Source organism: Geotrypetes seraphini, chromosome 1 (genome assembly GCF_902459505.1).
Source record: "Geotrypetes seraphini chromosome 1, aGeoSer1.1, whole genome shotgun sequence".
In the NCBI taxonomy this organism is placed as follows: domain Eukaryota; kingdom Metazoa; phylum Chordata; class Amphibia; order Gymnophiona; family Dermophiidae; genus Geotrypetes; species Geotrypetes seraphini.
The window spans coordinates 439,513,739-439,532,344 of NC_047084.1; the positions used below are offsets into that span (position 1 = coordinate 439,513,739).

General features: G+C 40.2%; 1 protein-coding gene across 5 annotated transcripts in view; it reads left to right on the plus strand.

The window, feature by feature from the left end:
* Positions 1-18,606, plus strand: part of LINGO2 (leucine rich repeat and Ig domain containing 2) — a 2,394,831-nt gene that overhangs the window by 859,004 nt on the left and 1,517,221 nt on the right. The gene's annotated exons all lie outside the window — the stretch shown is intronic.

Consider the following 18,606-nt stretch of genomic DNA (forward strand, 5'->3'; position numbering starts at 1 on the left):
GGCTGGACTCATGCCTTCCAACTAATCTTGAAACCAGGCCCACCAGCCCATTCCATTCCTAGACCCCACCCCCCCAAAAAAAAACCCAAACCCCCCCCCCCAAAGTCTCATCTCACCCCTCCGAAACCAAGCACACAACCAGTCATTCCACCAGTCACACCATTCACCCTCCCTTACTAGAACCCGGGGAACCAGGACAAGAGTCAGAAACTAAAACAAGGCTGGTTAGCAGAAGTTCAACACTAAGCTCCGAGCCCTAGGGAACAATGACTGAATGTAGGCGTCCCAAGTCAACAGGAAGACCTTTTTCCATTTGAAAGAAAGGTGAGCATGGTGCTGCTCCAAAAGCATTAAACCATGGAGATGGGTCATAGGCACCTCTAGTATGTGTCCTTACAAAATACTAGCAGAAATCCTGCAGAAATTGCAGATAACATGATGTCATGAGATGGAATATGCAGCACCTAAACTCTGACCCAGAACATACCTACACAATGAACCACATACGAGTATGCACAATTTTGCCATTGCTCATGCTTTTACATATGGAATACTTTTTAAATGAGGCATTATACACACATATATGAATATGTTCTCATGAAAATGACTTTAATAAATTACCTCCAAAACATATTGGTCAACAGCAGTTCAATTTTGCTTTAAATAAGCAACTATTTTGGTTACGTATGAAGGTGGCTCATAAATTAAAGATAATTGTTCAATTATGCGATAACCAGAATAGAACTAGCCAAATGCAACATATGTACTCATTCATTTCCTATTGGATAGTTCATCTACGCACAGTGCAGCGCTCAGCCTTTAGTCGTGTGGCAGCCATGCGATCAGAAGCATAGATGCTCCATTGCAAGATTTCACCACAAAAGAACAACGTGCAATAGTGCACTTTCTTTGGGCAGAGGGAGTGAAACCTGTGGAAATTCACCATCGGATATTGACTCAGTATGGACATAACATCATGAATCAACAAAGCTTTATGAGCGGGTAAAAAGGTTTAAAACGGGAAGAACAGGTGTAACTGATGAAGGTCATTCTGGTCGCCCATCAACATCACACACACATGAGCACATTGACAGGGGGACGACTTGACTAGAGAAGATTGACGGACAGCGGTGTCTCAGTTGGCGGAAAATTTGGATATCAGCTAAGGATCTGCATTTGCCATAATGCATGTTGACTTGGGATACAGGAAAGTCTGCGCATGATGGGTACCCAAACAACTTACTGATCTGCACAAGCAACAGCGTTGTGGCCTAGTTCCTGAGATGGTATGAAGAAGATCCGAGTATTCTGGAGAGAACTGTCATCGGTGACGAGACATGGATGCATCACTGAGTCCTGGACAGCAAAAGACAAAACACGATGAAGTAAAGGAAGCAGTGCTCATCTGGTTTTGGGAGCAGCCCCCAAACTTCTCTGCGGGAATGCAGAAGCTAATTGAACGATACAATAAATGTGTTTGGAAAACTGATATGTTCAGTTGCTCACAGTTACTTCTATTAAAGCCACTAAGGGCTCCTTTTACGAAACCACGTTAGCGGTTTAACGCTCGTAATAGCGCGCGCTAAACTGCTGGCCGCGCTAGATGCTAATGCAAGCATTGAGCTGGCATTAGTTCTAGCTGTGTAGCGGGAGTTTAGCGTGCGCTGAAAAGCGTGCGCTAAAACCGCTAACGCGGCTTCGTAAAAGGAGCCCTAAATATATTTCGCCATTACTTTTTGATTTATCCTCGTATTAGGAAAAGGTTGCATGTTTACTAATACTGACTGAATAAAAGTCTGGCTGATCTTTAGTTGGCAGCAGTCAGCGTATTTTTCACCCACTGGTTGTTGCTGGCTAAATTAGCTCTGTATATTCAGTGCCAGGCCGTGTGCCTGAATATTTAGGGTTAATTGTTACAGCAGTGGCTGCCCAAGCTTATGTGGACCCCACCCAAAATTCAGCCAGGACCCACATATACCCAAGAACTACAGCAACCCCATTTCTGATTCACCCTCCCACTCCACAGGAACCACAGCACCCACCTCCCTTTCCTATTAGTGATCTCTCCTTGCCCCAACCAAAACATCACTCCCTTACTTTTCAGAATAGTAATATAGGGCTCGTTTTGCAAAGGTGCGCTAGCCGCTACCGTCTCCTTTTAAGCAGGCTGTAGTTTTTCGGCTAGCACGTGTGCTAATCTTGTGCATGCGCTAAAAAATGCTAGCGCACCTTAGTAAAAGGAACCCATAATAAAGCCCTCTGTATTGACAGTGGGCTGATAACATTGGGTGAGCATTCCTATGAGAGGTAGGGGTGGGTCGGGGGGGTAAAGCCTGATCATCCAAGTACCTATATATATCTAAAACCAGCTTAGGCCTTTCCCCTGCCTCTAAATGCATAGAGGAAGGGAAAGGATGGGAGGTGGGCCAACCTAGACATACCCGTACATCAGGTATAACCAAAAGTTGCCTAGTCGGCACTTATACGTTTTGACGTAGACCAAGTCAAAACAGGTATAACTGCCGAAAAAGGGGCTGCTGAGCTGGTCGCAGATATGAACCAACTTTCATATAGAAAATGAACACCTTTATTCCACAATAATAATGAGATCCAAGAATAGAAATTCAGTAATTACCAAGGAAAAACAAAGGGCTCCAGGTACAAAGGTGCACTAGCGGTTTTAGCACGCGCTAGCCGCTACCGCCTCCTTTTAAGCAGGCAGTAATTTTTCAGCTAGCGGTGCATGCGCTAAAAATGCTAGTGCACCTTTGTAAAAGAAGCCCAAAATGTTTAAACCTAGAAAACATAACAGGCAACTCAGACTCTATAGCTGGTATGTGCACATTGCGGGAATTAATCACCACCCCTTCCAACTCTCAGGCTCTCAAAAAAATCTTGAAATTGTTTTGGATTAAAAAAAAAATACATAATTTTTACCATCATAAGATAAACAACATTTAGCATGAAATTTCAAAATAACAGTAGCACCCAGCACAAGAATTCTTGATCTAGAAAACCAAGAACTTTTATCTGTTTCTGTGTTACTTGAGCCAAGTCAGGAAATATACGAACTGCAGATTCAAAAAAATTGCTTATTCATATGATGAAAGTAAATAAGTAAAATGTAATTTCTATCATGCTCCAAGTCAAAAGTCACAATCAATGTAGATCTTCCAGTAACGACTTCCAGAGAATTCTCTAAGAAAGCTATTAAATTCAATAAGGAGAGACCCCAGCCTCACCCTTAGGGGTAGATGACTCATGATTCCCCAAAAGAGACAGATATTGTGTTCTCACTAAACATGGCATATTTTCAGCTGCTACATGTAACACTTCATGAAAGTATGTACAAACCATCTCCACTGAAGTCAGAAGTGGAGATTTTGGAAAGTTGAGAAATGTTAAATTGGTCTTCCTCATTTGATTTTCGATATGAGCCATTTTCCATGGTAAGGCTTCTCTTTCTTTTATAATCATGTGTTCCAATTGTTTTCCTTCATCTACGATAGGGTGCTGAAATGTTCTCAGCCCAACCAAGAAGAGAATGATGTGGATATGGCTCAATCAATGATCTGAAACAATGTTAAAAGCAATTTCATTTCTGTAAATTGGCACTTAACAAAATAAGATAACACTCGTTTCAGCTACAGTGGCAAAATAACACTCAGAATTTAGGAAGTTGGCTAGTTTGGCTGAGAACTTTTCAGTATCCCTTCGTAATCTGCTCTCTTGACTTTCCAAGCACTCTTCATGATTCAACACCTGTAAATCTTGAATTTGTGCTTTGGCTTGCGCTACTCCAGTCTTATTTTCTCATTCCTATGGATGAAGTTCTCAATTAATTGTCCAGGGTTTTAGTATCTTCCCACAAGTCATTCATATCAATAATAGTTGACTTCTGTAACTCCCCAAGCTTAAGAGTCTCTTTTCTGGAGTAAGATGGAACAGCATCTTGGCTCCCCTCTTTCTTATTCTATGTGATCACAACTGTTCCTACAACAGAAGTCCTTCGATTATTTCACAAACCTTGGTTTTAGACACTGAACATTGTAAGGCACTAGTGGGAAAACAGCTTCCAGGAATTAGGCATTTTTTAAAAAGGTCTTTGCTTTGTTTTGTGCCTAAATATTAAGCAAGGCCCTTCATCTTAGTAGATATTCTTAAATTTTAGTAAGATAACTAACCTATAGTAGAATGTATAGTTTGCTTTGCAGGTAATAATACAAAATAATACAGAAGCAGGAATTGTATTCAGTTTCACTTTGTTCCACCATTTTTTCACTGCTATTTTACAGTTTACTAAGATTTCTTGAGCAAAGTGTTGAGATTCATAATAACAAATATATTTGTAAGGCAGAAGCATAGCCAAGATTTGATGGCAGGGGGAGCAGACCTTTTGTGAAACAGATGAGAAGTGAGGGTGCAGACCCAGTTTGCATAGGTGCCATTTCATTTGGAATCCATTTAGGGGAGCAGCTGCTCTCCTTGCACTCCACCTAGCTATGCCTCTGAAAGAGGGAGTAATTCTAAAACATAGATGCCCCTCTATTCCTCTACACCCCCTCAAGAACATTAAGATCCGAGGATAAACATCTTCGTTAAGCTCCCTCCTTAAGAACTATTAATACCAAGCGGGACACAATTTTCTAAGTGACAGCCCCTCAAACTTGGAACTCATTGCTAATATATGTAAGAGAGAAAACCAGCCTTGACATTGAAAGGAAAACTACAATGTTTTCTCTTCAAGGACACATTTGATTCATAAAAGATACAAGGCCATTAATTTTAGATATCACCTATCCTATTGTTATTTCCCTCCATGTATCTTTTTCTTTACATATTGTAGTTCCTCCCACTTCCCTAAACGTTTCATGTTATAATTTGTTTGTCTATTGTTAAGTCTTTTGTCTTCCAAAACATATTGTTTGTCATATTCTATTTTTATTTTTTAATTTCTACATTGCTTCAGTATCTTTTGATAATGCAATAAGCTATTCAGGAAGGACGGACTCCACCTCAGCAAAGATGGAATGAGGCTACTTGCAAGCAACATCAAGAGAGAAGTCGAGAAGTTTTTAAACTAGGAAGAAGGGGAAAGCCGACAGTCGACCGAGAGAGAGAGTTGATGATTTGGGAACCGGTATACCTGGGAGATATCGTGCAGGAATATAGAGGGGAAGACTCACTAGAGGGTACTGCGCTAGTGTTTTTAGCGCTGGTCGCGGTGATAACAGCTTGGACGCTCATAGGAATTTTATGAGCGTCGGAGTAGTTACCGCTGCAACCGGTGCTAAAAACACTACCATGTCTTTGTAAAGGAGGGGGTTAATGCGCAGTTGGTATATGCATATTTTAAAATTACTTCAAGACCCATGACTATGTCCTACAGTATGTCATTTTATGCTGCAGTAAAAGTACCACACTAGCGCTTACTACAGCTTAGTAAAAGGATCCCTAAGGGCTCCTTTTACAAAACCGCAGTAGTAAGGCTGCCGCGGTATATGGACAGAAGACATTTCACTTCCTGTGGGCTTCAGTGCATTTACCACAGCAGCATTGCTATTATGGCTTTGTAGGAAGGAGTGCTGAAAAGTTGTCAGCCCAATCAACCAATTTCCTAAATTCTAAGCGTTATTTTGCCGCTATAGCTGAAGAGTATTATTTTGTTAAGTACCAATTTTCAGAAACAAAATTCTAATGTTTTGACATTATTTCAGATCATTGATTGAACCATATCCACATCATTCTCTTCTTGGCTGGGTTGAGAACCTTTCAGCACCCCCTCTTAAAAGGGGCCCTAAATTTTATTTACCTCAGGTCCAAATCTTTAGAAGCCCATGTTGGTTTTAGTTTGCAACAATTAAGGCATTTTAATATTTTCTACATAAATATTTCCACAGGTGGTTAATTATGGTCCCTTTGGATGTAGCTTATTTTTGGATTTCACAGATCATTTTCCTTTGGGGCTCTTGTTATCATCATAATTATAATGATTATCATTATTTTTCTAAGGGTTATTATTAGCAACAATTATACAACATGTGGGAATTTTGTTTTACAATATTGTTATTTGGTCCTCCCCAGGGATAAAAAGATGAAATATCCCCTCAGATAGCCTACAAGCTACTATAGACTGCTCTTTTGTTCCATTTTTAGCTTTTGACTGCATAACACAAAAAATGATTAAAGTAAGCTTCATTTCAGTGCTTCTCCAGACCCGCTTTATTTTTAAAACATTCTAAATTCTGAACCTGTGCCTGTAAAAAAAAAAAAAAAAGCAGCATATTTTTAATTTGATACGTGCACATTTTATTAGTTTTATTTTGCCTTTCTTCTGCTGTGATTCTGGGTGTTCTTGGCAGCAGCCACTGTAGCTTGAAGGTTGTATTTTGTGATGTTTCTATACTCCGAGGAATTACAGAAAACAATCCTTGGAAACAGAGACATCAGACATAGAACCCTGAAGAGAAAAAGGCTGCAGCCAAGTTTGTGACTAATAAGTGTGGGGGGAAAAAAACACAGCTTCTCCTCTCGATAATCCATCTCTGTTCCCTTCCCTTGGAAGAAAAGACAGAATTTCTGATATATGTTGAAAACACGTTCTATGTTCTTCTTTCACTCTCATAGGATGATCTGTTTGCTGAGGTTCTGATTGACAATGGTACATTAAATAATTTTATCCACTGTGCATAAGAAAGTGATATCAACAGATGTGCCCAGTTTCTGTTGCCCAAAAGTAAATAATCCTCTGGGTGAGGAATACTTTCTGAAAGCAGCATTCTCTTCTGTCTTGCTTTGTGAGTCTAATCTCTTGGTCAGCTTTTGTTCTTCATCATGAGCTTTTTGGAAGCTGCCTTTTCCTACTCACATTATGCTTAAAAAAACAAACAAACCCCCAATCCTGCTTGTTATAGAGGTATTATTTTCCAGTCCTTAAAGGTCACCAATGGATATGATTTTCAAGACATTCCTAATGACGATTTATGAGAGAGATTTGCAAATAACACAAGTACATATAAATCTATACCATGCATTTCATCAGGGACGTTTTGAAAACCTGACCCTCTGGTAGCCCTTAAGGACTGGGGTGGATAACATTGGTCTACTGGTATACGTCTAACAAAGTATGCATCCATGTCTGACCCAAAGTGAACATAAGAATAACCTTACTGGGTCAGACCAATGGTCCATCAAGCCCAGTAGCCCATTCTCACGGTGGCCAATCCAGGTCACTAGTACCTGGCCAAAACCCAAGGTGTAGCAATATTCTATGCTACCGATCCAAGGACGGGTGTTAGAATCTGGGAGAGAGAGATTCATTCCTTTCATTCACTTCTCTATATCTTTCCTTCCCTCCCTCATTCTAAAATATTGCAAATATAATTTCTTACCTGTTTCTTTCATCTGTTTCACTCTAAAGCCTGAATCCATATAAGGCAAGTAAATCATGTAAGCCTATTGAATACTGTATTGCTCATACTTCGGAATGATGCTAGCAAAGGATGAATGGATAGATTTTGGATGGACACACATACATTTTCAAATCTGAGCACAGAATGAATTACAAATTCACACATAATAGATAGCTTCCTTCCCCAGGAGGGCCTATAGTGTACTTTTTCAAGGTTACAAGGAACATTAAACACATAACTCAGCTGCTAAAGAGCTTATATGAAAATCAAGAAGGTGCAATGAATACAGGAACACTGATTGACTTTCAATAAAACATGGTGTCAGGCAAGGATGCATCTTGTCACCTTACCTGTTCAACCTCTTTGGTGAAACCATCTTCAGAAAAGCAAATTTGAAAGAAGAGAGTCTTGGTTTCAAAGTTGATGGCCAAAATATAAACAACCCGTGGTATGCAGATGATGCAATGCTCATCACCAACAGCAAAGAAGACATGATGTATCTACTGAGAAAAGTCAAAGTCGAAAGTCATAACATGGGATTAGAATTGAACATAAACAAGACGATGATCATTAGCATGGAAAATTATGAAGATTTTGAGCTTGAAATTGATAGAAGTTGTAAAGGATTTCAATCTCCTGGGCTCTTTTGTAAACAAAGAACAACTATCAGGGAGGAAATACTCTGCAAGAATAGCACTTGGTCAGTCTTCAATGAAGGCTCTCGACAAAGTATTGAAAGGCAAAAAAATAACACTCCAAGCGAAGATCAGACTTGTCCACACACTCATTTTCTCAGTGGTCAATTACGGATTTGAAAGCTGGACACTACCGAAACAAAACAGAAAGAAGATTGACTCATTTGAGCTTTGGTGCTGGAGAAGGATTTTATGCATACTGTGGACTGCCAGAAGAACAAATCAATTCTGGAAGAGATCAAGCCAGCTATGACACTCAAAGCCCAAATGATGAAGTTACGACTATCTTATCTTGCTTACATCATCAGAAGAGAGAGATCACTGGAGAAGGATGTCATGTTTGGGAAGATCGAAGGAACTAGGTTAAGAGAGTAACCTGCAAACAGATGGCTGAACATGTTGAAACAACCATGGGGATGCACTGGAGAACCTTTCTGGACTAGCACAAAACAATTTATTTTTAAATCCACAGTTCATCAAGTCGCTAGGACTCAAACACGAGTTGATGGCACCTAAAAATAGCCCCAGTTATATATTAACAATAAATAACAGAAGATGAAGACCTGTACTGTCTATCTGGCTGCCCAACAAGGTGGCTAGAGTTGTACCTATCACTCTGTGCTGGTTATTCCCAGGTGCATAGCCATGGATGAGCCTGGGCCCATCCACCTTCAACTCAAGCCCTTCCAACAGCAGTGCACCATTGGTGCAGCTGGCAGACCCCCCCTCCCCCAAGCTCCACCAGCTGAAAACATCATAAGCATTGCCATAGCAGGACAGACCAAAGTCCATCAAGTCCAGTGCCCTGTTTCCAACAGCGATCAATCCAGGTGAAAAATACCTGGCAAAATCCAAAAAAAGTAAAATAGATTTTATGCTGCTTATTTTAGAAATAAGCAGTGGATTTCCCCAAGTTCATCTGAAACATTTTTATACCCTGCTTAGCTAATTGCTTTCACCATATTCTTTAGCAATGAATTCCAGAGTTTAATTACACATTGAGTGAGGAAATCCTGTATTTTTTTCTGATTTGTTTTAAATTTACTATATAGAAGCTTCATCATGTGTCAACTAGTCCTTGTATTTTTGGAAAGAGTAAACTAGTAATTCATTTCTACCCATTCCACTCCATTCAATATTTTATAGACCTCCATCATATCTCCCCTGAGCCTTTCTTTTCCAAACTGATGAGTTCTAGCCTCCTTAGCTTTTCCTAATACGGAAGTAATCCCATCTCCTTAATCATTTTTGTCACCTTCTATGTGTCTTTTCTAATTCCACTATATCTGTTTTGATATGCAGTGACCCAAATCGCACACAATATCTGAGGTTCAGTTGAATCATGAAACAATACAAAGACATTATAATATTCTCAGTAGTATTTTCTGTTCCTTTTCTTTCTATTTGCTTTCTTAGCCGCCACTACACGCTGAACAGAGGGTTACAATATATCATTATCAGCCACCTATATCAACCTTGCATCATGTAGCTATAACTTGGAGTCCTCTTTCCTACATGCATCACTTTGCACTTGCTCACATTAATCTATATAAAGTGCTACAAATTGCGCTTGCAAGTTTTGTCCCCAAATTGCATGCACAATTAATTTTAATAACAAGCTAATTAGTGCCAATAATTAGCATTTTAACCATTATTGGTGCTAATTAGAATCAATTACAATTATATTGTAAATCCCGTGCCTAAATTTTATGTGTGAGTCACAAAATGGGGCATGGAAATAGGTGGTTCATAGGTAGATTGGGGCATTACTTTGTTACACACATAATTATAGAATAATGGCATCCACGCCTAAATTTAGAAACAGGAATTTGTACCACATTGTTGGTGCAAATGGTCATACCTAAATTTAGTGGTCCTTTTATTAAGGTGCACTAGTACGTCTTAGCGTTCATTAAATGCTAATGTGTGCTAACACGTCCATTATATCCTATGGACACATTACTATGTGTTAGCATTTAGCGCAAACAAAGACGCACTAGCACGCCTTAGTAAAAGGACCACTTAATTGTGGTTCCCAGAAGTAAGCACTATTCTATTAGCCTATCTTTAAGTACAGTTCAAATAATTGCAGTATTTTTAACACCAGTATTTTATACAATTCAGTCTTAAAAGTCATCTGCCATTTGGATGCTCAGTCTTCTTGTCTCATAAGGTTCTCTTGCAATTTTGTCACAATCATCTTGTGATTTAACAACTTTGAATAATTTTGTGTCATCAGCAAATTGTTATCAAATCGCTCATTATTCCTATTTCTAGATCATGTATAAATATACAGTATTAAAAGTAATGGTCCCAGAACAGACTCCTAGGGAACCACACTATTTACTCTTTTCCATTGAGAATATTAACCATTTAATTCTATTCTCTGTTTTCTGTCTTTAAACCAGCTCTTAATCCACAATAGGACACTGCTTCCTAGTAAGGCTTTCTTTGAACCACTCAAATAAGTCCACACTTAGCGTTTGTTTGTTTCAATTTCCTTCTGTTAAATTGTGTTATAAAAGATTTCTTGAGAGAACTCTCTCTTTTCAGGCTGCTAAATTGAATGGTTGGTTTGGAAAAACTATGCTAGGAGCTTGAAGACCCAATTATTTGATAAATTTGTATCCTAATTGTATTCTGTCGTCTTTTTTAAATTTTATGCATTTCTTTTTTTTTTTTATTATTCTTATTTATATTTTGAACATATTATCAAGAATAAACTTCTTGTACAGAATATGATTGAGTCAGCATAATATAAAACAAATGAAGTAACAACCATATGACAAAATTACTATTTACTCATCAAAATTAAAGTCCCAAAATTGAGATCCAAGATGTTCCTGAGTGAGAAACTATTAAAAGAAAAAGAATAAATTCAAATTGCAATTAGGCGGTCAGATGAGAATGGACCAAGAGTAAATTTATACATTGAGATTTTCTTTATCCCCTTCAAGGCCCCTCCTGGAGAGAAATCCTGTCAACTGAGAGGGTTCGAAGAAAATATAATTACAAGATTTGTACTTTACAATGCATTTGCAAGGATATCGTAAAAGAAATGATGCCCCCATTGCAGTGACCCCAGGCTTGAGAAGCAAAAATTCCTTCCTTCGTTTCTGAGACTCCCTTGTCACATCCGGAAATATTTGAACTTTATGTCCAAGAAATTCTTTATGTCTATTCTTAAAATAAAGCTGTAATATCCAATTTTTATCTGGTGATAAAACCACCGTAGCCAATAGGGTAGCTGGAATAGCTACCTCCCTCATTGAAAATTCCAATAATAATGTTATATCCATTTGTTCACCCTGACCTTGTTGTTCTAGTGGACGCTGTTCTTCCGAATTTTTTGATGTTGGCAAATAATATATTTTGGAAAAAAGAGGAAAGGCATCATGAGGAACATTAAGAACTTCACAAAAGTACTTTTTCAAAACTTCTTTTGCTGATAAAGAAGGGATCTTTGGGAAGTTCAAAAATCTAAGGTTATTCAATCGCATATTATTTTCCATCATTTCCACCTTTCTCCTAAGATTAAGATTGTCCTTAATCAGTATCGTTTGGATTTGAGTTACTTCAGTTATCTTTTTATCTATTTTTTCCACATTATTTTTCATCGATATATTTTCCTGTTTAAGTTCATTTATTTCATTTCTTTGTTCTAAATATTTCTCTTCTAGTACTTTAATTTGTGGTGACAATGTTTGTCCCAGAGTAATTACCAAGTCCCAAATTGAGTCTAGGGTAACATTCATGGGTTTAGGAACAGAAAATATACTTGCTTGCATTGTCCCAGCTTCTACAGCAGTGGCAGTCTTCTCTCTCTGGAAACCTTGCTCCATTTCAAGTCCCCTTGTTGTTCTCACCGCAGTCTCGTCTTCCTCCATTGCTTCGCCCATTCCAGCCTCCCGGGAAACGAAGTCTGCCTCCTCAGACTGACTACTCTCCCGTGGAGAGCTAGCACGCTGCGGCTGAGGGGGCGGGGTTCTAGCGTCGGGGCTCAGAGTCGACTCTAGCCCAGGGAAGCTTGCCGCGACCTCACTCCTTCCCGGCGATTCCAGCGGGCGACTCCCCGATGCAGCTACTGCCTCTTGGTTCAGACGCCGCAAAAAATCCTCCATGGACATCTGAAGAGGAGTCTCCAGGCGCCTCGAGGCTCCAGAAGCGCCTTTCCCTCTCCTTTTCGGCATCGAAACGGCACTAGGTAAATGTTATTCGTTAGAATCTCTGGCGGCGTCTCACTCACTCTCATCAGCACGCGGCCATCTTGGATCCGCCGTTGTTTGTTCCAATTTTATGCATTTCTTATGTTTTATTATCTGATGTATTTCCATTTTAAATTGTATTCTTCGCTGTATGATCAGTTTTTATTTGTTGTGAATCACCTAGAACCATTCCTGGTTAGGCGGTATATATATATATATATATAATTATTATTATTATTATAATTGCCTTAGGAGTCATTAATCTAATCTAATCCAATGTTTATATTCTGTGTAATTTCTTAGTGATTCAAGACAAATTTTAAAAAAGTTAATAAAATCTGTTAAGAAATACATCAATATCTTTACAACATAACAAAATAGTTCATGAAGTACTTTATCAAATGTCTTCTGAAAATCCAGATAAACAATATCAACCAGATCATCTTTATCCACGTATTCACCTATTCAAAGATATGAAACAGATTGGTGAAACAAGATGTGTCTTGGCTATATCCATAAGGGCTTTGTCTCATAAACTGTACCTATGTAAATACTTAGTAATTTTGTTCTTTATACTGTTTTGCCTGGCACTGGAGTGAGGCTCACTGGACTCTATTTTCCTGAGTTATGTCTAGAACCCTTTTTTAAAAAAAAATAAAAAGTATTTATTCATTTTAAAACATACACAAAGTGCATTAAAAATACAATTGGTACAGTAAAACAGCACTTATAACTAACAAATAGTAATAGAAATATCTTTCCCCACCCCACCCCACCCTCCCGCCTATCCCGTATGTGCATAAAACTCTATTAAAAATGGAAGGCTTGTACTACTGATTGGTGGTTACAAAATTTGCTAATGGGCCCCAAATCTCATTAAAGTTTTTACAATGACCAGTTAGTTCTGAATTCATACATTCATATCAATAGAATAAGCACAGGGATTCCCATCAAAAGATATGATTCGTTCTATTCCAATTCTTCTAGTTTTTTGTGATCATCTGTATAGCAATCCCAGCCATAACAAGAAGTAGTCTATTCGTAGCTGCAGAAATTGAAGACTTGTTTTGTAATATAGCTCCGAATAGAACAATATCATATGACATTGGAATGGAAGTATCCAGTATCCTATTAATTGTAACCCATATCGACTTCCAGAAGCTGAGTATTAAGGTGAAATAGTACAACAGGTGATCCAGTATCTCTATATCAAGATGACAATGCCAGCATCTATTAGACTTTGAACTATCTAATTTTTGCAAACCAACAGGGGTTCAAAAAATCCTATATAACAGAAAAAAAAACTGGTTTGTCTCATAGATGCTGACGCCGTATATCTCATCCTCCAAGACCAAATCCATGGCCATTGAGTAGCAGAAATCTCTTGCTTTACCTCAGTGCTCCAAATATCCCTTAAGCTTGTTTTTGGTTTCTTATTCAAATATTCCAATATTAATTTATACCACTTGGCGGCCTGATGCCCTAGGAAATCTGTCTGGAAACGTAGGCCCAGTAAGATATACTGATTATTTAAATTTCGCCAATCGGGGAACCCCTTCTGAATGGCCTGCTTCAGCTGCAACCACTTATATACCTGAGACTTTGTAATACCAAATGATTGTTGCAGTTGTGAAAAATCAAGCAGTATCCCATTTGATAATACATCATCCAATGTACATATACCTGCCTGCAGCCAATGTTTCCAGAGGATCTTAGACTCGCCAATTAGAATCTTGGAGTTCAACCATAAGGACTGACACGTGGATTGTTGCACTGGTACAGATGTTAGATTGTTAACAAATTTTAATGTTTTCCATGTGGCACAAAGAATACTATAATCTTTGTAAATTCAGGGTAACTTAATGCTCAAGATATGACTCAGTTGTAATGGGGACATGAGTCTCCTTTCTAAAATCGGCCAGTCCGGACGATGCTCCAAGACTTCAGGAAGGGTTCAATACATACTCTGATGCAGAATAAATGCTTGATGATATCTATAAAAATTTGGGAAATTTACTCCACCCGCATTATTATTTTAAAGTCACTTGCTCTTTAAACCTATGTGAATCAGATGCAGAAGTGGCAGCGGGGGACCCTTGAATCAGCACTGTGAAACATGTCGGGTCTGCCTCTGCCGGGTCAAACTAGTTGAAAAAGATAAGTGGCTTTAAAATAATATCGAAACGTACGAACTAGCAAATGAAATATGCATTTAGAAAAGTGGGTTTTAAAAGCAATTTAAAATCAAAATCAAATCAAACTTGCAGGGCCAATGACGATAGTGCACGCAATTCTTCCCGCTATGCAAAATCATTTTAGCAGTGGAGTGAGGGTGCTGAGGCCTGAAAGTATATGGATTTATAAGTTGATACAAAGTGGGGTACACCTGGAATGTATATTGATTGGTGATACTGATCAGAGTTCCAGGTATATCGAAGATAAAAGTAACATCATTATTTTTGAGCCTTGCGAAAACTGAACTTGCGCATGGTGATGACCATGGTGCTGCTGATAAGCCCAGTGTTCTGGTAACGCAGGGGTTCAATGGGATGAAGATAGGCATTGTTGTGCCTTTTGTGGTATAATCAAAGTTCTACAGGATGTTGTCATCTGGCAGGGCTTGAGTCCCCCCAACTAGTTAAGGTATTCAAATTTTGTTTGAGGGGGTGGGTTGAGAGGAAATTCATTGTACCAACGTGCTCCAACTGTTGGGTCTTTCAGTAATTGCCTTCCAGCTATTCCGCTGGTTAGTTACATCCTGCTATTCCATCTTTAAGAAATGTGGCTTTGATTCCATTCTATTTCTATAATGGAATTCTCTGAGTTTACCGCATTATTCAGTTTTCAGCCTGCTGGTCAAATCATTCGGCTGCTCCTACATTCTGGACAAGAAGTACTGCTTTCTTCCAGATGGTGGGAGGGAAGAGAAGGGATGGGAGTTATGGATCCCATCTCCAATATGCCTCAGATTGTCCTACTTATGCCAGTAGAAATGTTGACTCAGCTGAGATGAGTTGAAAGTTGTTGATATTAGGTACTGATGTGTCTTCTCAGATTCTGGTAATTAGTATAAAGTTGTTAGGAACTTCTTGTTTGTGGAAAAAAAATAGTGTGTTTTGATTTGGTTTTCTTTTTATTCTATCCATTGTCATTTTGGATGCCATTCTTGTCTTGTAAAAACCTGTTGGGTTAAGTTTTCGTGTCTGTAGTTGTGCACAGGTATCATCAGAAACTGTGTCTAACACTCAGCCTGATGCAAGTTCTCGATAATTAGAGGACACGGATTGAAGAGACTTAAAACAACTAAATAATTCACAAGCTATCATGTCAAACATTCCTAATGGGCTGTGTAATGGGTATTTGGCTATGTCTTGCAATTGTTCTTCCAACAATACTATACCTTTTAGCCCAGGCAGGAGTGGAGGTTGATAGGTTCCAATAAGCCGTAGTGTAATTGCTTGACCCTAAGAGCTCATCTTTAATGCTTGGCTAATTGCTGACAGATTTTGTAACAGTTTGCTGGAGAACCCTTAAAGGTTGATTTCATCTTGGCATCTGCAAATTCCTTAGTATTGAAGGTCAAAGCTGAGAGCGGTGCATTTCCTTGCCCTCTGTCGCATTTGATGTTTGAAGTGTATGTCAAATGGTTTTGTGCAAAGGGGCTTAGCACAGCAGGCAGAACAAAACCCTGACAGACTTTTGCCCAGGGGCCCCCAAGGGAGGGAAGACTTAGAAAGCTTTTATTTATTTATTGTCCTTTGAAATGTGGCAATTCACGAACATTTTTGCTTACTTAGAGGAAAGGTAATGGGATTGTACATTTCTAAACCTGCTGTTCAGCAAATGCGGCTGGGACTAGTGCAGACAATGTGCAACTTTGGTGAATGCCATTAAATCTAAATGAGAGCCACACATGCACAAAGAAACACGGGGCTCAGTGTTCAAAACCTGCCTAGTTAATTTGTCAGGAGGGTCAAGAGAGGATATTCTGCTCCTGTCTCATTCATCACACTGAACAGATCAGGAGAGGATATTCAGAAGCACTTAAACTAGCAGTGCCATTGAATACAACAACGCTGCACATTGCACATGCAAGAGATGGCCCCTGCTCAGAAGAGCTTAAAATCTGATTATGACAGGACAAAAGGAGAATCAGAACATAGTGTTAATGAAGGGAATTAGGGGGGTGGGGTGGCTCATGAGGTAGAATCGCATAGGACAATGGGGAGCCTGAACTTAGTGCTCATGAAGAGAAATTAGGGGGGGGGGGGTTGAAGAGGTGGTAGGGGACTTCTGAGGGGATGACAGACAGATATTGTTGGAAGGGTTAGGATTTAAACCCAGCCTCAAATAAGTGGGCTTTCAGTTTGGATTTGAATACACCTTCTGAATACTGCAGCACTGTCTGGGCAGTGCCAAGGTGAGGAGAGGATGCTGTCTGGGCAGAGTTCGGAAATATGCGGATAGTAGCATTATGATATTATGATTAACCCAAAATCCTCCACCGCTTCTGCCTTCGGGCCCAACACTGCCCACTCCTTCCCTGCAGGAGGAATGCCAACTTTCTCCTGCCACCCCTACACCCTGGATACCCCCTCTCCATTCCTGGCCCCCTGCCCGTACCTTTCACGGAGTAGGAGGGGTGCTCAACCCCTCCTACTCCAATGCCTCCAGCAAAGAGTCTGAGCCTTAGGCCATGCCCCAGTGCATCATGTGATGCATGGGGTGAGGCCTAAGGCCCTGATTGGCTGAGGCTCCTCGGGTTCCTCCCTTGGGAGGGGCCTGGCACGCCTCAGCCAATCAGAGACTTCCTTAGGCCAATCAGGGACTTCCTTAGACTCCTCCCTAAGGAATTCCCTGATTGGCTGAGGCACCCCAGGCCCCCTCCAAGGGAGGAGCCTGAGGCGCCTCAGCCAATCAGGGCCTTAGGCTCTACCCTGTGCATCACATGATGTACCGGGGCGTGGTCTAAGGCCTCAGACTCATCGCGGGAGGCATTGGAGCAGGAGGGGTTGAACACCCCTCCTGCTCCGTTAAAGGTACGGGGAGGGGGTGAGGGGAAGTGACATACGGGAGGTGGAAGGAGGAAGTTGGCATTCCTTCTGCCATTAGTTTTTGGCTGGGTGAGACTGATGGCTGGAGGGAGTGAGAATCATCTTGCTACAATTTTAAGCGGGGGTGGGCTGGACCCAGTCAGCCGGCCAGCCTCAGAAAAGGCCTGGAGCATGAGGGCCTGAACATCCCTCCTGCTCCCAACGATTTGGTATGGAAAGGGGGGTGGGCTGTGCAGGCGGGCCATGCTGGTCGGGGAGGTGTGTGTGCCGGTTCGGACGTGCATGGGGGGGAGGTGTTCAGCACAGGGGAGGCTTTTTTTCTTTTTTTCTTTTTTTAAATAGGGCTGATATTTTTCAGCCTAGTAAAAAAAAAAAAGCTGACAGAGCCCTGACAGCAGTGACAGGAGGCTGCTTCTCCTGTCACTACTGACTGGGCTCAATCCGATCGCCCCCATTTTCATGTAGATAGTTGGCGAATCGGTCGGCCTGCCTCCAATCGCCCACAGATCGGACACAGATTGGAGGTTAGTGAATCTAGCCTTAGGTCTTATTGCACAAAATGGGACCTGTGCTGCAATAATAAGTTATCAGTAAAATAGCATATCTTAGCTGTAGCTGACATAGATAACTATGCCCTAAATAAGAGTCTTAGCCCGGTTAGCTATGCAGTTACGGCACTGCATACTGGCTATCTAAATTAGCTGGCGGCTGTCATCATTTATGACAATGCTGACTGCCGCCAGTTCAATCCAGGCCCAACAATGGCCCGGGGCCAAAAAAGTCACTCGATATATACCTAGGCCCGTACTGAGATGTTTCACATTTATTAATTAATTAATTTATTATTCTCTTCTGGTACCCGAAAGGGTGGTTGATCGCTGGAATAATCTTCCGCTACAGGTAATTGAGGCCAGCAGTGTGCCTGATTTTAAGACAAAATGGGATCATCACGTGGAATCTCTTCACAGGGAAAGGTAGGGGAGGGTTATTGAGGTGGGCAGACTTGATGGGCCTTGGCCCTTATCCACCATATGTTTCTAATGCCTTTTTGCTTTGTTATATGACATTTTGACAGTTTTTTCTTAGAGTTTTTTGTTTGCCTGTGAGATAAGATACACCATCTAACTGCTTAGTGAGACAATTATTTATTCTCATGAAAAAGCGTTGTTCTGACATTGCACTTTTCTAACCATCGCTTTCTATTGCATTTGAAAATGAACTGGCATCAGCGTGGTTCAGG